Genomic DNA, 10,182 nt, shown 5'->3' on the forward strand with positions numbered 1-10,182 from the left:
AATATTTCCTAATATATTTTTTAATGTTTATTTATGTATTTTGAGAGAGAGAGAGAGAGAGAGAGAGAGCGCACATAGGCAAGGGGGGGTGGTGTACAGAGAGACAGGGAGAGAATCCCAAGCATGTTCCATGCTGTCAGGTCAGAGCCTGACATTGGGCTCGATCTCACAAACTGTGAGATCATGAACTGAGCAAATATTTTCTATATGGTAGGTTACACACAGTATTCTCTAATTCTGACATATTATGGTATATACTGACCTTCCCTCAAATTAGCCTGCTGTAATGAAGGTTTCTCTGTATTTCTGTTCTAGAGTTGTATGAACCCAAGATGTCAGTCAAATAAGCCTAAATGGTCTTTTGAAGATACTTATGATCCATGCAATCTCTGTTAATGACTTTTACATATATATATGTCCCTTAAACCAGTGGCACAATTGGATTAATTGCAATCCAGTTGTCCAGCACATTGTGATAGTTGAAACTTAACTATGAACACTCATGTAGATAATCATGTAGATAATCTAAATCACTATCCAAGGAATATACAAAAGCCATACATTGAATAGTATGGTCAAATGTCTAAGGATTTCACAGGTAAACCCAACTTGTTCATGAGCTCTTCAATTAAATTGAGAAGCTAGCTGAAGATATTTTGTCTTGAAAACACCAACAATTCATTACAGAGCCCATAACCAAAACTCTTCATAATGTTACTTATGGGAACGATAGGTCTCTTTGAATACTCTCCTTGAGGCACACTAAGTAAACTAAATGTAGAAGAATCCATCTAACTACAACTTAGTTATAAATGCAAACAAAACAGAAAGATTGAGTATTTATTCATCCAACATACATATATTAAGTATTTACTATCCATCAGGTTCAGTTATAAGCACTGAAAACGGAAGATAAATATTACATGGCACTTACACCACAGCTTATTGTCTACTTAGGGAGACACAGGTTAATAAAGCAACAATGACAAAAAACCCCACAAAACTACAAATACTATAAAAGAAATAAGCAGTGGGTGCTATGTAGTCATAAAGACAGACACCTAATTTCAAGCATCAGAGAAGACTTTTGGAGGGTTATTACTTGAGCAAAGCTGGAGAGCTGAGAACATAGCCTCGTGCACAATGAGCCAGGGAGGGCTTTCTAGAATAAGGGAATAGCAGAAGGAGATGCAGAAGGAGAAACCAAAAGGCCTTGTTAAGCATTATATTAATGTTAATGGTAAGCATTAGCTAGTACTTTTCACAAAGCACCTTACTAAGGATTTTACAGTCATTTATCTCATTTAATTCCACCATTACCAAATAAGTCAGTTCTATTGTCATTCTAGTTGTACAAAAAGAAAACTGAGGACTCAGAGAAGAAATATAATTTGCTCAAGATTATGTAGCAGTTTGACTCGAGAACCCAAGATCCTCACCTCTAAGCTCTAAGCCTCCACAGGAATGCCCCAAACCCCAAATGGAGTTTGTCTTTGCTTTATAGGCAATAGGAGACCTCTAAAAATCTTAGGTGAATATACTTAAAGTAATCCTTTTTTTTTTTTTTTAATCCTATAGTCCAATACCTTGATTGCTTTCTGGTTAAATCTGACTTCCAACTTGAGAAAAAGAACAGTGACTTAAGAAGTCCCTTTGTGCATGTGAATCATAACCCCTAGAATTAGGACAGAGGTAAGAGTAATACTATTTCCAACAAGCAGAGATGGGAACTGCTGTCGGTCACTCTGATATGCTGTGTAGAAACCAACTTGGGCTGTCATGCCATGCATACATTGTAGAATACTTCATTTATAACTGCTCTCATGGAGGTAGGGTCAGATTGCTAAATCTGAATAATTTAAATTCAGAGTACTTCTTCAGTATTCTTTCTTTATAATTGAAGGTTTTTAAAGGGCAAGATTTGCTTAGAACCATGGTTAAAATAGTAGAGTATAACTACAGTGATCTAAAATGATCTAATTTTCTAGAAAATTACTACTTTCTACAAGCTGCATAAACTTTAATTAAAAAGACAAGGAGGCCTATTCTCTCCTCTCCTTACACACATATGACATACTAGGCCCTTGGGATTCTGGTGAAAGGAAAAGAGCAGATTGAAGAAATTAGAATTTTTAGCAAAACTAAAGCTAATTAAGATGTAATGCTTATTTCCATCATTAAGGACCAACAGGTATCAAACATTGTTGCTTTTCTAGAGAGAAAATATGTGTAAAGTTAGTTTATAAAATAAACTGTCGAGGCAGGTTAAGTCACAAGTAACAACACACAAATCACCTCATAGGAACATGACAATAACGTTCTGCAGTTAAATATCACCAAGATGAGGATTCCTAAGAGGCTTAACACTGTGCTTTATGTATCTATATCCGATAAAATATCCCCAGCATCCTATAAAAAATATTTTGGTAGTTTCCACTACAAATTCTCCAGAAGCTGATCTTACTGGTAGCATATTTAGAGGAATGGATCAAGGAAAAGGGAGGCCACTAAGGTGAGAACAGACACTGAGTTTGAAAATAAACTCAGCAATTCACAGGATAGGATCTATGGCCACAAAAGGTTTCTCAGCCTAAGTAATCACTCATGGGTTTTTTTTTTTTTTCCTTCACCTGCTTTCTCTCTTTGCTTTCTTCCTTCCTGATCGCTCTCTTTCCATGGTAGTCCACCTTCCAAGCTGTTCCCAAACTGGTTGTCTAAAATCACCTTAAAAGGACATATTTGAAGCAAAGCAGCTTAGTGCACTCTGTCCTATGGGGAGAAGAAGCATTTGGGTAGCCTCCGTGTCAGTGTGAATTGGGCTGCCATGGAGGCTGGCCCACCGAGATTAAATGAAAATCAACTCTAATAGGGATGATGTAAAACAGAATAGCATTTTTTAAAAACACATTCAGATATCTGCAGGTATTCCTCCCATTCAACAAGTTCTGAAAAAAGCTGGACAGCAGCTACAGCTTCATAAGCAGCTTCTTGCTATATGATGTTGATGCGCTGACAAAAAATTGAGAAATGAGGGGAAGGATGTGCACATAGCACAAATGTTTATGATTATGTACACATCACTCGTGTTGAGTACGTAGCTCAGCTATACTAACTATACTGATTAACTGTATTTATATATATGGGAGGTGGTTTGAAAAGCACTAGAATGTGTGCGTGCATATGCAAGCAGAGTGAAATACTGTATTGTGTGTATAAATATCAGGTAGTATAAAATAAAATACCCTATAGTTGTTTGTTTAGGGACACATTTGGATTGAGTGAGCACTATAACAATCATTTCTTTCAAAGCCACAAAAACATCATACTTTTTCAGTTTTAATAAAGTCTAGTTTTTGGCAGTTCTTTTATCACATCTGTCATCCCCTAAGCTTTGCTTAGCCAAAGCACTCAGACTCAAATTTTGAAATTGTCAATATAGTCCTTCTAATATTTAAGTCTTAAATTATCTAAGCAGATTAACTACTCTTATTCTATGCCTACAGGATGCAGGGGTAAAGATAGGCAGAGGAAATAATAACTTTTTTTCAGGCAATTAAGTTCCTGTGGAGGTTGTGTTTGGGGCATGCATTTGGAAAGTGGTCCAATGTATTTATGTAGATAACCAGGTAGACAAGAGGAGTACATACACTCCAGTATCTAGATCTGTAAGACAAAAAAATGGCTCCATCTAAGATGCTTAATCCTTGAGCTTTTAAATAAAAAGTTATAGTTCACACTGACACTTTCCAGTTTGCCAACTAGCAGTGGATGTCCTGAAGCCAAGAAAGATATCTTATAGAAACACACACACACAAAGGAAAGAAAGAAGAAAGAGAGAGAGAAAGGGGAGGGGGCTCCTTTTCACAGCAGTGCCTATCTGTGTGGTGACCTCATTTTTGCTACGATCTCCCTTTGGAGATCAAAGCAGGATTAATGTGATTCTTTACTGTTTGCCCTGCACATCTCAGAGCTCTGGAGACTTCAGAAATAAGTGGAGATGCAGCCCTGGAACACAGGGGAAACAGAATAGGAATGTGGTGGGTGAACAGTCCAAAGGATAACTATGAAAAGTTATTTGGGATTTGGGAAGCAATGCAGAATTTAAAGTCCTTTGCATTTTTAAACACCTCTGCTTTCTCTTTTCTCATTTTCTGGGGCAAGGCTTTTGGCTAATTGATGAGGCCAGCACTAAATGTCATATTAATAAGTCTCCACAATGACCTTCTAGCTCATTGGGAATGTTTTGCAGCTGCTAGTACACATAATAAGAGAATGGAACCCTGCATGTTTTCACACTAAAGCCCTTCCGCGTTACAACCAGACATTTATGCAGAGGATTTAAAAGAAGGGAAAATCTTCCAAAATATCAAAATGAGCTTTTGTATTTCCACCGCGTGTGACATTCCTGGATGCCGGAACCCCTAAAGAGTGTTTCTGCAGCCTTTCAGAGGTGCTCGTTGTTCTCCTGAGAAAAAAAGGCAAGTCTTATATTCCTGGGATCTCCGAAAGTGAAGGAAAAATCACTCTCGTTTTTAATGCTTAATGTATACACCTCTTGGAGGGGTAGAGAAAGCCCCCCTCCGCCAAACCTGACTGTGATTTCAGCTGCATTGCCTAGAAGAGGGCGCTGCAGTTTTTAGGGACTCGGTACAGCAGGGGAGAACCGGATTGCGCGGGTAGGGGCGGAGGTTCTCTCAGTCAGGGATGTGACCCCACGGTCTCCACTCTTGGTTTACGTAATTCCACCCCAAACTCACCTTCTCCGCAACTCTGCACGCCTAGCCACACAAAGACACTCGCACAACAAGAAGTCCCCAACTCCAATAGCCCATTCACTGCTAAGCTAAGCCCTGCTTTTTCCTGCGAGCACCTTCGTCTTGTTCGCTCTTCCAAGTTCCTTTAGGTTAGTGCTCGAAGACCATTTTTCCCCCTTTCACCAAGTCTCTCCAAACCCAGCTGGAGGCTACGTGGCCAAAGCCCAAAAAGTGGCGCAAGAAGAAGACACCTCATGACACGCTGGGGATAAAGGTCTAGATAGGACCCAAAGGCGGGGACCCAGGGGCCTTCCCACGCGTATCCCCGCCCTGACACCCATGGAGGTTCCACCTCCTTTTGCGTAACGTCCAATACGCCTGTCCCCTGCGGAGCGGCGGGGAGCTTGGAGTCAGGCTGTCTCCAGGACCAGGAGTGCGAGGCCAGGGGTCTCCTCTGCTGCAGTCCTTGCAGCCCCGCCCGAGAGCTCAAACTTTCGCTTCTGCGTCCTGGCGGCGCCGGACTCCCGCTGCCTGCCCCGAGTTCCCACCTGGAGAGGGAATTCAACAAGGAACCCGGTGAATTGCCTCAACTGGATAAGCAGCCCGCTGGTGAAGCTTTTTGTCCGGAATACAATTCCCAGGGCCAAGATAAGGGAGGAGGAATCTCTCTCAGTGCCTAAACACGCTACGCTCACCTCCAGTTGTTTTAATCACAACAAACACTAGCAAACTGGACTGTCCTTGCTTTATTTAGCTACAGCTGGCTGTGTTGATAATTGTTTTCTCATTATCATGCTAATTTGTTAACAAGGAAATTTTCCGTTGAACAGGGATTATTCCGGAATCGGTAACTAGGAATCTTGGCTGGCTGAGGGACTCAGCCCGAAAATTCTGTTGGAAAAGCTCCCAACATCAGTATCAGCCCACCCACCCTCCCCCTCTCATTCCCTATTTTTACACTATTATTCTTTCTGCAGCCCTGGTTTGCACAGCGGTGGCCTATCACTCGGAAACCATCCTGTAGCTAAAAGGATAGTAGTTAGAGACCCACAATTCATTTTAAAAATGTTAAGTTTTAAAATATTGCAGGGTGTTTTTTCCCGAAGTTTAAAGGACCACCTGAAAACTCAAGTACAATTAGTCGCTGTATTTTAAAGGACTTTATATTGCTGAAAAATTTCTAACCGCCGGTGTCTGACTTTGCAAAATATAGGAGTTAGAATTTAGTAAAAGTTACTTATTAAAGCGCAGTGGGAGCCCTGTAAGTTTTACAGTTTCTGCCAAGACATTGCTAATATGTGTATGTATATATTCTCATGGGTTGTATTTTTTTAAGCTCTCATTTTTAAAACTTCATGTTTTGGGCATGATTCCTTAAGTTCCTATTAATATGTGATCTTTTTAATCCAGCAGAAAATCGAAATTCTAAGGAAGGGAAGTGCAGGTTTCAGCCTCTCTTCAATTCGTTATAAGTAAGGTTTACCAACTCTTTTGACTTGTATTTGCTAACTTAGAAAACTTTAAAGGTAAATTTGGAAAATTAACTTGAAAGAAGCACATAACAAAGGGTGACTTTCATCAGTTTTTCTTTTTTTTTTTGGAGGGGAGGGTGTTTAAATCAGTTAAGACCCACAGAGTACTAAAATTAGATAGCATTCTGAAATATATAATATGGGGAGGGCTTTAAAAAATGATCCCATCTAACAATCCTTGCATATACACAACTAACAAGAAGTCCACAACTACCAACAGCCAGCATTGCTTGCAAATTGTATTCGATTGAAACTCTGCTGAAGAGTTGATCTTCCATTGTATTTTGGAATTGTGTGAAGGTATGTATGTACGGGATCTATGTATGTATAGTTCTTATACTTTATATATGTTTAGACATGCATCCCTTTTAAATGTTTACGTGGTTAGTCACTTTAAGAACATCAAAATAAATTATACGTTGGCTCACACTATCTCCCAGGTATTCCTAAACACTGATGAACAAAAATCTTTATATCGGAAATGAAGAGTACCCATTTAAAGGAGAGAATGGAAAGGGGAACTCGATTTATTCTCATTTGTTTATCGCTAGACGTTCCCCCCACCTCTCCACAAATTCATTTGAATAGCTTTCAAGCCGGAAAATGGAAATGTGGCTCCTGCCCTCTATTTCAGCGGCAGCAGCAGCGTCCTGGCAACAGCGCAATTTTCTATCATCAAGGATAAATGGCATCGAACAGAACATTCTGATAAAAAAAAAAAAAAAAAAAAAAAAAAGAAGAAGAAGAAGAAAGAAAGAAAGAAAGAAAAAAAGCTTCAGCCCAAGGAGCCCATGATTGCTGGCCTTCCTGTCTGTCATCCCTTTACAAAATCCTCTCCGCAAACCTGAGCGGCATGCTGTCAGAGCTAATAACGTCTTGGGGGGGTGGGGGGGGGAGCATAGTCTTCCCTGCACAATGTTCCCATTTATTAAATCGAGTGCTTATTTTAAAATTGCAAATATCTTTGTTTGGTTCACGGCAAATTAAAACCAAGATGCAGGAAGTTACATGATGCAACAACTATTCGTGTCATATCAAAGAATCAAGCCGCTATCTCGCCCTTCTTTGGGCTAAGGTCGGTTGAGAGGGAAGGGGAAATCTGGGGGAATCGAGGGTAAGAGGTTTTTCGGAGGAAAAATACAAGTCTGCTCTCCCTGCAGGTAAGCTGAGAGTAATTGAAAGCCAGAGGAGCGATGCCCGTTCCTACCGGGGAGAATGAGCTCACTGCGATTCCGGGAGCGCGTGTGGGCGCGGTCCTCCGCGCGACGCCGCACGCGGGTCTGCCAGAGCTCAGTGCCCAGACTCGGAGCTTTCCCGCGGGAGGCTTAGAGCGTAATGGTGGCTATTTGTCGCCCACTGAGATCCCTTTCCAGAAAAGGCCATTCTGCTCCAAGGAGATGGATCTCTGGGGTCTCCGTGCCCTCACTGGGGGTCTTGGAGAGGTTTAGAGGACATCCCTGCAGGCGTTCCCTGAGTCAGGCGCTTCTCCTGAGAGGTGGGGGCTGGAAGCCGCGGAGCAGCCGCCCACCCACGCAGGCGGGCTTGCAGGTGCTGGTCTTGGGCTTCTTAGCGGCCGGGGCTCGTGCCTGGGAGTGCGCCGTCCGGCTTGACTGGTGACCGGCTCTACTGCCCATAGAGTTCTTGGTCCAACCAACGCTCCTGCACTTTGGACTGAAATCCACATGGCCGGGGGTGGGGGGTGGGGTGGGGAGGGGGAGGTGGAGATGGCCGAAGCCCCAAAGAGAATGGGGAGCAGCGATGCTGGTACTCTTGCCGTCGCACCAACCTCTGGGGAATTTTTTCTCTTAATTGAGGAGAGATGAGGGAGGGGACCTAAAATGAAGAGAGAATCAGATCTTAATATCCTTTAAAGTTGGCCCAAAGAAAGGGAATAATGGAGAGGTATGTAAAGGACCCCAAAATTCGGGGAGACCCTAACAAATAGAAGCCGTGGACCGAAGTCTGGGTATCAGAGATTGGGGCGTGCGGGGGGACGGGTAATCAGCTTGGTTTGTAAGGAGCTCCGGCGGCTGAGAACGGTGGGAGGAGGGGAATGATGGGGAGACCTTTGTTTAATGAGGAAACCTAATTATTGCGCATCTGGAAGTCTTGGTCCCAACTAAGAGACGGAGGCGAGTACCCCCGCCCCCACACCCGAGATGCAGTGCGCATGACCAGCCTTCGGATTTGCATGATAAGGCTCACACGTGAGTCAGCTGTGGCTGTGCCCGGGCCCGCTGTGGCAACCAATAGAATCCCGATCTCCACTGCGCCTCCGGGTCACATTGACAACTCGGTTCCCCCCCACAATAGGCCTTTAAAACCCATTTTAAAAATAAAAAAGAGTACTTTAGTATCGATTCTCGCCTTCGCACGCTAGATTTCTGTGGGAAATAGACACATTTTAGAACTACAAATACATTTACTACAAGCAAGGGTTAAAGTATTCAGAATTTAAGAGAAAGTTATTAGACTGGAGAAAGGAGTCTGTTCAAAGAACACTGGCGGGAAATCAAGAAATCCTGGGACTGCTGCCTTCAGAACCCTCAGACTTGCCCGAAGTTGAATCTCTCGAGCCTTGTCTGTCACATGAAAATCCCACCTACCTCATTGACCAAATGAGCCTCAGAAGCAGAAACATTACCGTGTACAAGCGAGCCTGTCTTGGGAAACCAACCCCAAACCCAACGCTTTCTCCATTCGCATCACCAGCCCCCAGGGTTGCCTGGGAGATGGGAAGCTAGAACACCTGCATTTCATCCTTCTCCCTTTCCCAGACACCAAAGTGGTCTATGTACTGAGGTCCATGTGTTAGCTCCCACATCTGTGAAATGGGGCTAATTAAAGAAGGGCAGAGGGAACTAGAAAGGTAAAGAAATGACATAAATCTCCTGCCTGTCTGGGCCTCTCTCACCTCCACCCAAGCTCTGAAGCTGGAAACTATGAGGTTGATTCTCTGGGGCTGCAGAAGGGGTGGGCCAGATGGGAAATATTACCTATCCTGCCCCTTCTGCACACTAACACTGCTGCCTGCCCTCTGCAGCACCCTGACAGTTACCAACCACCCTGTACTCTTCCCACCATATATCCATGCCAGAATTACTGCCCACAAATGGGCCTCCAACAGTCCTGAGAGCGCTCCTGTCTGTGACAGGAAAACTGCTTGTTCATGTCACTGAAATAAAACAGGTGGGGATTATTATGTGCAGTTCCTCTCCCCTTTTGTGTAATTCACAAGTCTCCAACATAGGATTAGGCTTCAAATGCATTTGGTCAGGTACACACTTTTTAGTGCTCAGCTCAAACAATGTTAAAACCATTCCAGCAGTGCCTCTGTTTGTCTCTAAGGTCTTTCTTTCTCACCCTCCAGGCCTACAATTATAACTTTTTTTTTTTTTTTGGAGCATATGAACGAGAGTCGCACCCCAACCGTCCAAAATGCAAGGCACTAAAGAGTGGACTTCAAGGTCTTACTTGTTAATCTAAGATCAATATTATTTGACCAATAAGTATTAAAATGACATACTGTTAAGCATTTAGCTCCCAACATCCATGTCTGTTTTCTAAGGAGATACTCACTTGGTAGTCTCTGGAGAGAGAGAGAGAGAGAGAGAGAGAGAGAGAGAGAGAGAGAGAGAGAAAACTTTATCGTGATTGTGTTTGGAATTGCCTTTGCAAAAATTAAGCTTTCTCTTAAATTGGCCCAATAAAATCAAGAGGTTTCAAGATGAGATGGCCACGTTGTTTTAAATCCTTCTTGACCATTAGACTTTAGGATTTTTCTTATAACTGACTTGTCTTTGTGCTTTATGGAAAATAAGGGTGTATTTGAAAGGAAATACAGACTTAAAAGAAAGTCCATCAGCCAATCAATAATTTCACTGTCCCCAGTTGAG

The sequence above is a fragment of the Panthera onca genome, chromosome A2 (genome assembly GCF_046562875.1).
Source record: "Panthera onca isolate mPanOnc1 chromosome A2, mPanOnc1 haplotype 2, whole genome shotgun sequence".
In the NCBI taxonomy this organism is placed as follows: Eukaryota; Metazoa; Chordata; class Mammalia; order Carnivora; family Felidae; genus Panthera; species Panthera onca.